This window comes from Lepus europaeus, unplaced genomic scaffold, assembly GCF_033115175.1.
Source record: "Lepus europaeus isolate LE1 unplaced genomic scaffold, mLepTim1.pri SCAFFOLD_3_1, whole genome shotgun sequence".
In the NCBI taxonomy this organism is placed as follows: Eukaryota; Metazoa; Chordata; class Mammalia; order Lagomorpha; family Leporidae; genus Lepus; species Lepus europaeus.
Genome location: NW_026909276.1, coordinates 1,977,906 through 1,991,322, shown reverse-complemented (window position 1 = coordinate 1,991,322; position 13,417 = coordinate 1,977,906). Strand labels below are relative to the sequence as shown.

Below are 13,417 nucleotides of genomic sequence, written 5' to 3'. Positions count from 1 at the left end.
TGCTGACAGGATGTCAAAACTCAAAGCTTTCAGGTTTCTCTAGGGTGTTCTCTGCAGATTATTTCTGCCCACTGGATCAAAAAAGTCCTATATGTACATTTATATGTATTTTTAAATGCTAGAATTATTTGTTAACAGTTTAGATGAAAGCACAGCTCCCATGCCAGTATGTCAGTGACCTGACACTGCCAACCCCCTTCCACCTTGATGCTAAGGCCACCCTTGACAGCCCTCATACATCTGCTGGGGCATCTGAGATACGCACTTGTAGATCAATATTATTTAAAAAAATAAAGTAGTATAGTTCCCTTAATTTAGAAAAATTCACTATATATAGCTTGCATTCAGAACCACACAGAGGCTTAACAGAAAACACCAATCTGTTGGGATAAATGCATTTTCTATCCTAAAAAATCAGACTTAAACATCACCTCTAGTTAAGCACCAATGAAAAATAAGGTTTCTATTAATTAAATCCTGAAAAATAGTTTTTTTAGAGGGGGAGAATCTGACTCACAGAAGAAAAAATAATCTGCAGGCATTCCATGGGTCTCACAGATACTGCAACTGCCCAACCAGCCACTCATCCTCATACTGAGTGGGAAAAGTGTTTCATTTGTGGCTAACGCAGCTCTTTGCAACCCCTCCCAGACATAGAATTTTTACTGATGAGACTTGGGGGTAGTGTTCAGTCCTCTGTGAAGACAATTTCCAACAGCTGGTGGTGAGGGCCAGTGCCCAGGCTGCTTCCCCTGGTCTTTGGGGACTCTGGGAATGGACTTGAGGACAGGGGGCTCCCTCTATTTCCACACAGGTGCAGAAAGCTTCTTCTCCTCCTTCCTACAACTGCCATCATTTGACTTTTGTTCTTTTGAGGGTTGCAGTGGAGAAGAAGGTGGCTCTCTACTCGTTCTCTGACAAATCTGGGCATTTGCAATTCTGTGGCAGCTCCATGCACCTGCTCTGATTTACACACAGTTGTAGTAAGGACAGAAGGGAGTCTGTCCACACTGAGGGTTTCCCTCTGCTTTTCTGCCACCTTGGGATCCTCAGGTAAATGAGCTAGGGATGGGGATCATTCATACATTGCTGATACAGCACAAGAAGCCAGCGGTGAGGGCTCTCTGGGGACCACTACAGGAATAGTGTTCCTACTTGCATCTGCATGGGGGCTCCTTTCCTTTGACAATCCTATTATCAAGCTAGATAGCCTGTTTTCAAACAAGTCCTCTGTCTTCAAATTGCCTCAGCTCCAGGTAATGGGGGGAAGTTGGACAGCCCCAGTTCAAAGTTTGTGATGGAGGCTTTGGTCGTGTTGGAGACTGAGTTTGGCTGCTTGTAAACTTTTCCTCCTTTTTCTTCTTATAGCCAAAGGAATTTTTCCTGCTTCTGGGAGGATACTGTATGAGTGAAGTCAGAGGAGAGGCTGCAGGCTTGAAGGTTGGAGATGGATGTAAACCCATGTATAAATCCAGTATTTGGAAATAGTTACCAAGGGTGGATTGAAATAGCTATGCATTAATGACAATGTCTGGGAGCAGTCAGGCTGTACAGAGGAAACTCTTGTTGGGGGCTGTATACTGGAGGTAAATAAATGATGTGTAACACTGCTATGTATAAAGGTTCATGTAGAGAGACCTAAATCCATTCTTTGGCAAAAATGGGATCATAGCTATTTCCTTTGCTTTTAGCTGCACTTTAATTGGTTTTCCTTGAAAAGTTTTGACTTTTCGCAGGTATTTGTAAGCCTGTTGTGCATCAACTTCTGCTTCAAATGTAATAAATCAATTATCATTATGGGCAAATTCACAGTTTATAAATTTCAGTAAGTTATTTCCTTTAAATAGTGCTTCTACTTCTTCCACAGGGGTAGATTCAGATATTTCTCGCAATATTACTATGCAATGATTTTGATTTGGCCTTACTTTTTCTGCCTTCTCATCCACCTTAGCACTTCAACAATCAAAGCCACACTAGTACTGAGTTTCTTGATATGGTCAAGGTTAGCTACCATTGTAATTTGAGCATACTGATCACTATCCATCTGTGATGTAAGATAGATGGCACTAGCAAGAGTCTCCCTAGATAAACAGAATTCCAATTTTTTTAAGTACTTCTTGAGAATCTTCCTGGCTTTCTGGTTGAGATGCATTTCCTCCTGTTTCACTATTTTCAGGTAGAGATTTGTATTCTGCATGATCCAGAGCCAAAGCATTCATGTCTGTTTTGACTCAGGTAAATCTGGTAATGCTTCATTCTCATGACTTTGTCACCATCACCATTGACATCCAATCCCTGCAGGCTGCAGTCTGCACCATGCCCAGCTGTCTCCTCCCATGCAGCACTCAAACTGACAGCTACACTACTTGCTTCCAAATGTAACATAAGTCCCCCACACTTTCGCATTAGGGTTTAGCTCAGAAACTTTAGTTGTCGGTACCTGACTCAAAGCTGGGATGGAACTTGTTTGAGAAGTGGTTTGAGATATAGGACCATTCATCAGATGAGAGCTGCCCTTGCCCTCTTGACCTCACTGTGCCTGCAGTTCAGCCACAACTTTAGCGTCCTGACCAGAAGTCATGGGTTCCACTAGGAGAAGTTTAATGTAAACTTCAGGATGCTGCTAGCTTTGCCCGCCTTGCCCAACTGGCCTCTGGGGGACTCCTTGCTGCAGCCCCGGTGCCCGGCGACCACGCGACATGGAGGGAGAGCTGAGGAGGGAGACTAGGAAGAGGCGGCACTGCAGCACCAGGCTGGACGCAGGAAGCAAGGGCCGGCATGGGCCGGGTGCAGTGGCGGAAGCGGATTCTTCCCCTTTCGGGCCGAAAATGTCTCAACCTTGAGACTCTGGATCTCCAACACTCCTTCCCTTCGCATAAGAACACACTTAAAAAATCCTTAAAAGGTTGTGTGTGAATCAATCTGGCAGAAATTCACTAAATACCAAGTTGATAGCATCCATCATAGCATAGATGGGAGACTGAGCAGAGCCCAGCATCAAACCACCGTGCTTCTGATAATACAGGGCCCACATTTTCTCAGAAAGGAACACTGGAGGGACCCCCCTAAGGTGGGTCAGAGGCAAAAGTGCTAAAAGGATAATAACTGGGCATTCTCAATGAATAGGACTCACTCATGGTATTTCTGTAAGTTTGAAATAATTTCAAAATTAACTACTCTTAAAATGACCAATTTGTAAGATGACAATATCCATATCATGTTAGTAAAGCAGGGGCAGCAACAAATACTATGAAAGCTAAACCTTACCCAATTCTTATTAGGCCAAAGTTGTAAAATTTGTCCCCTTCTAAGCATCTACATGCTTGTGTGGAGACTGCACAAAAAATAGAATAACATTCACAATGCATTTCTTTTTTGGGAATATATTTGTGATAGTTTGGAAACAGCTTGATCTTTCTATTTTAAAGGTTTTGAAAACCCTGTTGCTCTTTAAAAATAATTATTTTATTTTTGTACTTGAAAAGTAGAAATGGGGTGTATCTCAAATCTGTTGGTTCACTCCCCAACTTTATGCCACAACTGGGGCAGGACCAAGTTGAAACCAGAAACCTGAAACACAATCTGGGTCTCTACAAGGGTGGCACAGACTCAATTCCTTTAACCCTCATCACTTTCTCTCAGAATGCACACCAACATGAAGCTGGAGTCAGAAGCAGAGCTGGGACTTTTCCCAGGCTCTCTGACATGGGATGCAGGCATCCCAAGCAGTGGTCACACCACTAGGTCAAATGGCCACTCCTTAATTTTTAATTTAGTTTTTATTTGGAAGTCAGAGAGACTGAGAAAGACAAGCAGCAGAAATCACTCATCTGTTGGCTTACTACACAATGCCCACCACAATCACGGCTGAATTTGATGAAAGACAAGAGTCAGGAGCTTCATCCAGGTCTTCCATATGGTTGACAGAAATGCTTGGGTCATTATCCACTGCTTTCTCAGACAAACTAGCAAGAATCTAGACTGTAAGAGGAGTTGCTAGGACTCAAACCTGCACTCCTCTATGGGATGCCAATGTCAGAAGAGCAGCTTAACCTATTGAATCACATGCTAGTTCCTACATCAATTCAAACCAGTTCACTCATTCTATCCTATATGTATTCAAAGAATGCAAAGCTGGACATCCCCTCCCTTTCCTTATTTTAAAAGTCTCAGTCCTGCTCCCCCTCAGAAGAATCATGGTTCACTTTAAACTGAATCTGTCTCCCAATTTGCAATCCTATTCTGCATCTGAAAAAATCTCTCTGATTTTATTTTAATCTCATTTATGACCATTTGCTTTATATAATCCAGGACTCTCTGGTCTTGTCTCCTTGCCTACTGGCAGATTTGAGAAAATGTTTTTTAATATGTATTTTCACTTCCCTTGGGTGAATACCTGAGCGTTAAAATGTTAGGTAAGTGAATGCTACATTTTTTTTCCTAAAAACTCTTCATTGAATTAGAATCCATATGTCTTACTGCTTATAAAAGATGTTCTTCAGAATCACATCCTCTACAGCTTTCCCACAGATGTCTCAAGCGGGGTCTGAGCTTCCTTGGTGACATCCATAATCATATCCCTGAATGTGACTAACTCCTAAAATATGGACATCCTTGCTCAGCCAAGGCCATCAGGTCATAACTGTACCAAAGGGGTGGCTCTATGGATAGAAAATTTAAACCATGCTTGGGATTACCCTCAAGTATTTCCCTGTGCTGGCCTTCCATGTGTCTTTCCCACACAATCACTGGGATATGTACACAGTCTGAAGAGTCAGTCATTTCAATATATGGGAGTGTCACAGCTATGCTGTGAAATAGCCTGTAGATGTCTGAGTAAAGTGAGAAATTATACATGATTATAAATTTTTGAACTTAAGAATACAAAACTCTTTCCTTATCAGTTTCAAATGCATCTCCTAACTCATTATGAAGAAGTTAAATATGAATTAATTCTGACATATCAACTATGACCATGAGTTAACTATTCTCTGATATGAACATTAGGTTCCTCCACAAAATGGAAAAGTCACACATACGTGGATCTCAATTCACACTGTCAAACAGCCATTGGCTTGAAGAAGAAATGAAAAAGAAAATAAAAAAAATATTTCAGTGGGTTCATTTTGAAGTTTTTTTAAAGATTTATTTATTTGTTTGAAAGGCAGAGTTACACAGAGAAAGAAGGAGAGGCAGAGAGGCAGGTTTTCCATCTGCTGGATCATTCCCCAGATGGCCACAATGGCCGAAGCTGAGCCAATCTGGAACCAGGAGCCAGCAGCTTCTTCCGGATTTCCCTCATGGGTACAGGGGCCTGAGAACCTGTGCCATCTTCTGCTGCTTTCTCAGGCCACAGTAGAGAGCTAGATCAGAAGTGGAGCAGCCGGGACTCGAACTGGTATCCATATGGGAAGCCAGCAGTATAGGTGGTGGCTTTACCCACTAAACCACAGTGCCAGCCCCCATTTTAAGTTTTGAGCTGGGATACATATCAACAATCACAATCCTCAAGTCCAGGCTTAGATACAAAGAGAAACCAGGTGGACATGAAAGGTCACCAATAGAAAAGATCTTTGAATACTGAGAACCATGAGGACCTTTAAGCAGAGCAGAAAGAAATCTTCTTATTGCCCACAACACATTTAGGAGACCAGGATGATGATGCTTATGACCAAGTTCAAAGGCAGACTGCAAAGTCATATATATTTTATATAAAATATAAACATTACATAGTCTGCTGAGCTTTATTTTATAAATGGATTGATTATACATGAGTTCCTTCATAACACTTAGTAAATAACTCAGTTTGCTCATTCAGCAATTGTTCTTTACATATCAGGCACTAGACACTCTTCTAAGTATATGGGATGGAGCAGCACAAAGACACACAATCAGGAAGGCTGCTTTTTAATAGGTCACAGACCAGATATGAGAAAATGAATAAAACACACTGATGCCATAATAAGTGCTATAAAAACATAAGTGTGGGATATAAAAGAGCTGCTTTGAGTACTCTGAACAAATCAATCCATTTCCTGCTAAAGTGTAGTATCTCCAAATGCTTGATCATGATGGAAGATTTTATTTTGCTGAAAGGCAGAGTGACAGGGAAGGAGATTCACAGACATGAGGGAGGAGCAAAGAGAGAGAGAGAGAGAGAGAGAGAGAGAGAGAGAGAGAGAGAGAGAGAGAGAGAAAGAGAGAGAGAGAGAGATTTCCATTCACTGATTCCCTCCCCTAAATGGCTACAACAGTTGGGCCTGGGCCAGACTGAAGCTAGCAGTCAGGAACCCCATATGGGTCAAGTAATCAAGCCATTATCTGCTAATTCCTACATACAGGTTAGGAGTTTGGATCAGAAAGAACACAGCTAGGATTCAAATTGGCACTCTGATATGGGATGCAGGCATCGTAAGTGATAGTTTAATGTGCTGTACCACAATGTCAGTCCCAGCAACTGAATTTTATGTTCATGTTCTTGATGATTATTTCCTATTCCATTTTTGTGTTGAACCTGTGAACTAAACTGCAGTAGAAGGCAGAGAAAAGTTTATTTTTCTGAGAACAAATGTAGGTTTCACTCAGACTTGTTCCTGGAGGCTATTTAACACATCTCAGGTTGTTTCTCTGGTTGACTTTTCTTCTAGATGTTCCAGTGTCTCAGGATCTCTGACATATTAGTCTCCTTGTGCTCTCCTCTCTGGATTGTCTGTTCCAAGCACTCTTGTTTCCTCACCTACTAAAATCCTCCCACTGTCTCTAACTCTCCTCATTGTATAAATGAAGCCATAGGCTTTTGACTTGGTGCAGGAAAAGTGTCACACATGCTACCTTAGTGGCCTCCATGCGATATCACTTATGACTTCCAGCTTTTGCATGACATGGGTAAGCTCCAGTGCAACAAAACAGCCCAACATGGACTGACCCAACAAAGAACCCACAGATAAGTCACACACCATTCAGATGAGATGTGCATATTTGTGGATCAAGACACTAAACATATTGCAAACCCTCAGCAGTGATGTCACTGTTGCATCCCAGAATCATTTCAACAGAAAGATAAGACTCAAGGAGATGTTCTAATTCAAGCTGTTGAAAGCATGTATCTTTCTTAGACAAATACTAAAATTACAGGAATTTCTACTATCCATATCTTTATCCTTCACCAACATTCATCAACTTTTCAAAGCTTGGTTTATACTCTAAAATGCTTAACATCCATTGTAGTGTCATAGTAAATGTTACTATTGTCTGAAATTTTGTGACAGTGGGCATACTTGATGTGAGATTTCTAGTACATCTAAATCTGTATGACAGATTAACATGGTGTCTTTGGAGTGACTGTTTAACTGCTTGTTTCCAAGAAAACAAGCATTCTACATGACATCCATAGTGACCAATAGAAATCTCTGAAAATCAGGGCCAGCACTGTGGTGCAAATATTAGGCCTCAACCTGCAATGCCACCATCTTGTATGAGCATTCATTTGAGTCCTTACTGCTCCTTTTCCAATCCAACACCCTATAAATATATGTTGGAAAGCACCAGAGTCATCACCCAAGTACTTGGGCCCCCTCATCAACATGAAAGACTTTAATGGAGTTCCAGGCTCCTGGATTTGTTCTGGCTCAGCCTCAGCTATTGTGGCCATTTGGAGAGTAGACTAGTAGATGAAAGATCCCATATGGGATGCCAGCACTGCAGGCTGTGGCTTCACTCGCTATGCCACTGTGCTGGCCCCTGGGCCATCTTCTGATGCTTTCCTAGGCACACTAGTATTGAACTGGATCAGAAATGGAGAAGCCAAGACTCAAATTGGCACCCACATGGGATGCTGGCATCACTAGAAGTGGCTTAACCCACTATGCCACAATGGTGCCCCTCCAATATTTTGAGAGTGCTCCTGGGACAGCGAGTATTTGTCAAGGGGTTTTGTATGTGTCATACTCTACAGTACCTCAACATGTTACAAGTGTCCCTCATATTCTGAAACCTAGTCACTACTCCTCCAAACCTGTTTCCTCTGAGATTCAGTTTCTGAGCAGGAACACTGTTGCCACAAGAGCCCATCCATCCTCCAGGTCACAAGGGATGCTGTGATGACAGCAGCTTTCAGCTAGCAAGGGGTCATAGAAGACTTCAGCACTGGCTGGTAGTGCAAATGAACATTTAAATTTTGTAGAGACCTGGAATCTGGGACCTGATCCCAGAGGAGAGAAGCAGCCTCTGTACTACTTGGAGGAAACACCACAAGATTTCCCTGCTGGGACCCCCAAGTTACAGAAAGATGTTACTGCTCCCTTTTCTGAACCTCCAAATGACAGGTTTGTCAGCTGCAGTCTCCTAAGCCTTCCTGTGGCTTCCATAACCCACGTGAGTTATGGAAGATCCAACAATTCACTGGATTTGGAGTTTTACTGCCCATCACTATTGCTCCCTAGAGAGTCCAATTGACACATTTCAGTAATTTCTCATTGTGGAACACTTGAAGCAAGTTTACTCATCAGTGTAATATATAAACCCACTGAGAGTGGTTCTGAATTGGAGTGCTGAGGAGCCATTGATGTTTAGCCCTACCCAAAAGGTAAAGATGAACCCTGGGATGTATGTCATTTATGTGTGTGTTTACCTGTTCAAATATCCCCAAGATATCAAGCATTACAGTTATCAAAAATATATCTTGGGTCCACTGCCTGCAGTGATGACATCCTATATAGGCACTGCTTCATGTACTAACTGCTACACTTCTTTCTCTTTTTTTTAAAGATTTATTTACTTATTTGAAAGGCAGAGCTACAGAGAGGGAGAAACAGAGAGAAAAAGAGGTCTTTCATCCATTGATTCACTCTCCAGATGGCTGCAACAGATAGAGCTGAGCTGATCAGAAGCCAGGACCTAGGAACTTTCTCCAGATCTCTCACTCAAGTGTAGCTGCCTGATGACTTGGGCGATCTTCTACTGCTTTCCCAGTCAGAGAAGGATCAGAAGTGGAGCAGCCAGGACTCAAACTGGCATCCATATGGGATGCTGGCACTGTAGGTGGTGGCTTTACCTGCTACACCACAGCAGCAGACCCTTCTGCACTTCTGATCTAGTTCCCTGCTAATAAGCCTGAGAATGGGGATCCAGTGGATGTGACACAGAGGACCTACAGGGAGCCCACCGCGTGGAAAACCAACCGCGGGAGACGAGCTGAGCGGCGGGAGATGAGCCAAAGAATCTCGCCAGCGTGGGAACCAACGGAAGAGGGTAAGACAAAAACCTCAGAAAGCCGAGACAATGTGGGGGGGGGGGAACAGAGGCCTCTCCCTTCACTCACCAAGCAAAACAAAGAGCACCGCGATTTTACATATGTAAAGCGCAGCCAAACTCAGTAACTTTAGCAAAACTCAAGAACACATTGAGGGCTGCATAAACTCTTCGTGTGGTCCCAGGGGTAGATCAAACGAATACTCACAGAGGCCAGATTTCAACTACCCTCAACTCCACTCCCAACTGAGTCAAAAAGAGAGAGAGAGAGAGAGAGAGAGAGAGAGAGCATTCCAGCAAGGAGCAAGGGAGTGAGCAATCTGGGAGAGTCACTCTTTGCACAGCCTTAAACCTGAAGAATCAAGCAGAGCTCTCTGGCCACACTCATCACAGCCCCTAAGGATCCAACAAAGCAGACAGCTCACTTAGAGGCATAGTATAACGAGAAAAAAAACACCACAGCAAAAAAACAAACAAACAAACAAACAAAAACACCATAAATTATCTCCAACATGCCAAAAAACAAACATAGAAGCCGAGGTAACAAGAGCAAGGAAGACACTATGACGCCCCAAAATGAGAAAGACACACCAATGCAAGATTATGAAGATGAAGAGATAGAGGAAATGCAAGAAGCAGATCTCAAAAAATTGATAAGAACATTAAGAAGTTCTCAAAAACAAATTCTTGAACTACGGAAATCCTTAAAGGACAAGATAGAAAATCTCTCCCGTGAAAATGAAATGTTAAAGAGGAATCAAAATGAAATGAAACAACTAGTAGAACATGAAACTGAGATAGTGACAAAAAACCACAATGAAATGAAGAACTCAATAGATCAAATGACAAACACATTAGAGAGCCTTAAAAACAGAATGGGTGAAGCAGAAGAGAGAATATCGGAATTAGAAGACAGACAACAAGAAAGGAAACAGGCAAATTAAAGAAAAGAAGAAAAAATCAGAAATCTAAAAATACTGTCAGGAATCCACAGGATACTATTAAAAAACCCAACATTCGGGTTCTAGGAGTTCCTGAAGGCATGGAGAGGGAGAAAGGATTAGAAGCCCTTTTTAGCGAGATACTAGCAGAAAATTTCCCAGGTTTGGAGAAGGACAGAGACATCCTAGTACAGGAAGCTCATAGAACCCCTAATAAACATGACCAAAAGAGATCCTCACCACGACACGTCGTAATCAAACTCACCACAGTGAAACACAAAGAAAAGATCCTAAAATGTGCAAGAGAGAAACGCCAGATTACTCTCAGAGGATCTCCAATTAGACTTACAGCTGACTTCTCATCAGAAACCCTACAAGCTAGGAGAGAATGGCGAGATATAGCCCAGGTACTAAGAGAGAAAAACTGCCAGCCCAGAATATTATATCCTGCAAAGCTCTCATTTGTGAATGAAGGTGAAATAAAGACCTTTCACAGCAAACAGAAATTGAAAGAATTTGTCGCCACTCATCCAGCCCTGCAAAAGATGCTTAAAGATGTGTTACATACAGAAACACAGAAACACGGTCACCAATATGAAAGAAGGTAAAGGAAGGAAACCTCAGAGCAAAAGATCACAGGATTCTCAAACCAGATATTAGAAAATATCTTTGGCAAATGGCAGGGCAAAGTTACTCCTTCTCAATAGTCACATTGAATGTTAATGGCTTGAACTGTCCAGTTAAAAGACAATGATTGGCTGATTGGGCTAAGGAACAAAACCCATCTTTTTGCTGCTTCCAAGAAACTCATCTGTCCAACAATGATCCATACAGGCTGAAAGTGAAAGGCTGGAAAATATATATACCATGCCAACAGAAATGAAAAAAGAACGGGCGTAGCCATCTTAATATTGGACAACATAAACTTTACCACAAAAACTGTCAGGAGAGACAAAGAGGGGCACTATTTAATGATTAAGGGATCCATTCAACAGGAAGATATAACAATTATCAATGTATATGCACCTAATCACAGGGCACCAGCTTATTTAAAAGACTTGTTAAGGGACTTAAAGGGAGACTTAGACCCCAATACAATAGTACTGGGGGATTTCAATACTCCACTCTCAGAGATAGACAGATCAACAGGACAGAAGATCAACAAGGAGACAGTAGATTTAAATGACACTATAGCCCAAATGGATCTAACAGATATCTACAGAACATTTCATCCTATATGTAAGGACTTTACATTCTTCTCAGCAGTATATGGAACCTTCTCTAGGATTGACCACATACTAGGCCATAAAGCAAGTCTCAGCAAATTCAAAAGAATTAGAATCATACCATGCAGCTTCTCAGACCACAAAGGAATGAAATTGGAAATTGGCAACTCAGGAATCCCTAGAGCACGTGCAAACACATGGAGATTGAACAACATGCTCCTGGATGAACAATGGGTCATAGAAGAAATTAAAAGAGAAATCAAAAATTTTCTGGAAGTAAATGAGGATAACAGCACAACATACCAAAACCTATGGGATACAACAAAAGCAGTGTTAAGAGGAAAATTTATATCAATAGGTGCCTACATCAAGAAATTCGAAAGGCAACAAATAGATGAGCTTTCAAGTCATCTCAAGGATCAAGAAAATCTGCAGCAAACCAAACCCAAACCCAGTAGAAGAAGGGAAATAATGAAAATCAAAGAAGAAATCATCAGGATTGAATCCAAAAAAACATTACAAAAAATCAGCCAAAAAAGGAGCTGGTTTTTTGTAAAAATCAACAAAATTGACACCCCATTGGCCCAACTAACTAAAAAAAGAAGAGAAAAGACCCAAATCAATAGGATCAGAGATGAAAAAGGAAACATAACAACAGACACCACAGAAATAAAAAGAATCATCAGCATCACTTTAATTCCTAAGCCGGAAAAAGATGCAGCATTGAAAGAGAATTACAGACCAATATCCCTGATGAACATAGATGCAAAAATACTCAATAAAATTCTGGCCAATAGAATGCAACAACACATCAGAAAGATCATCCACCCAGACCAAGTGGGATTTATCCCTGGAATACAAGGATGGTTCAACGTCCGCAAAACAATCAACATAATACACTACATTAACAGGCTGCAGAAGAAAAACCATATGATTCTCTCAATAGACACAGAGAAAGCATTTGATAAAATACAACACCCTTTCATGACGAAAACTCTAAGCAAACTGGGTATGGAAGGAACATTCCTCAATACAATCAAAGCAATATATAAAAAACCCACAGCCAAAAACCTATTGAATGGGGAAAAGTTGGAAGCATTTCCGCTGAGATCTGGTACCAGACAGGGATGCCCACTCTCACCACTGCTATTCAATATAGTTCTGGAAGTTTTAGCCAGAGCTATTAAGCAAGAAAAAGAAATTAAAGGGATACAAATTGGGAAGGAAGAATTCAAACTATCCCTCTTTGCAGATGATATGATTCTTTATTTAGGGGGAGCCAAAGAACTCTACTAAGAGGCTACTGGAACTCATCGAAGAGTTTGGCAAAGTAGCAGGATATAAAATCAATGCACAAAAATTAATAGCCTTTGTATACACAGGCAATGCCACGGCTGAGGAAGAACTGCTAAGATCAATCCCATTCACAATAGCTACAAAAACAATCAAATACCTTGGAATAAACTTAACCAAGCACGTTAAAGATCTCTATGATGAAAACCACAAAACCTTAAAGAAAGAAATAGAAGAGGATACCAAAAAATGGAGAAATCTTCCATGCTCATGGACTGGAAGAATCAATATCATCAAAATGTCTATTCTCCCAAAAGCAATTTATACATTCAATGCAATACCAATCAAGATACCGAAGACATTCTTCTCAGATCTGGAAAAAATGATGCTGAAATTCATACGGAGACACAGAAGACCTCGAATATCCAAAGCAATCGTGTACAACAAAAACAAAGCCGGAGGCATCACAATACCAGATTTCAGGGCATACTACAGGGTAGTTGTTATCAAAACAGCATGGTACTGGTACAGAAACAGATGGATAGACCAATGGAACAGAATAGAAACACTAGAAATCAATCCAAACATCTACAGCCAACTTATATTTGATCAAAGATCCAAAACCAATCCCTGGAATAAGGACAGCCTATTCAATAAATGGTCTGGGAAAATTGGATTTCCACGTGCAGAAGCTTGAAGCAAGACCCA

General features: G+C 41.3%; 1 pseudogene; it reads right to left on the bottom strand.

The window, feature by feature from the left end:
* Positions 1–662: 662 nt before the first annotated feature.
* Positions 663–2,581, bottom strand: LOC133755081 (la-related protein 4B-like; annotated as a pseudogene).
* Positions 2,582–13,417: the final 10,836 nt, after the last annotated feature.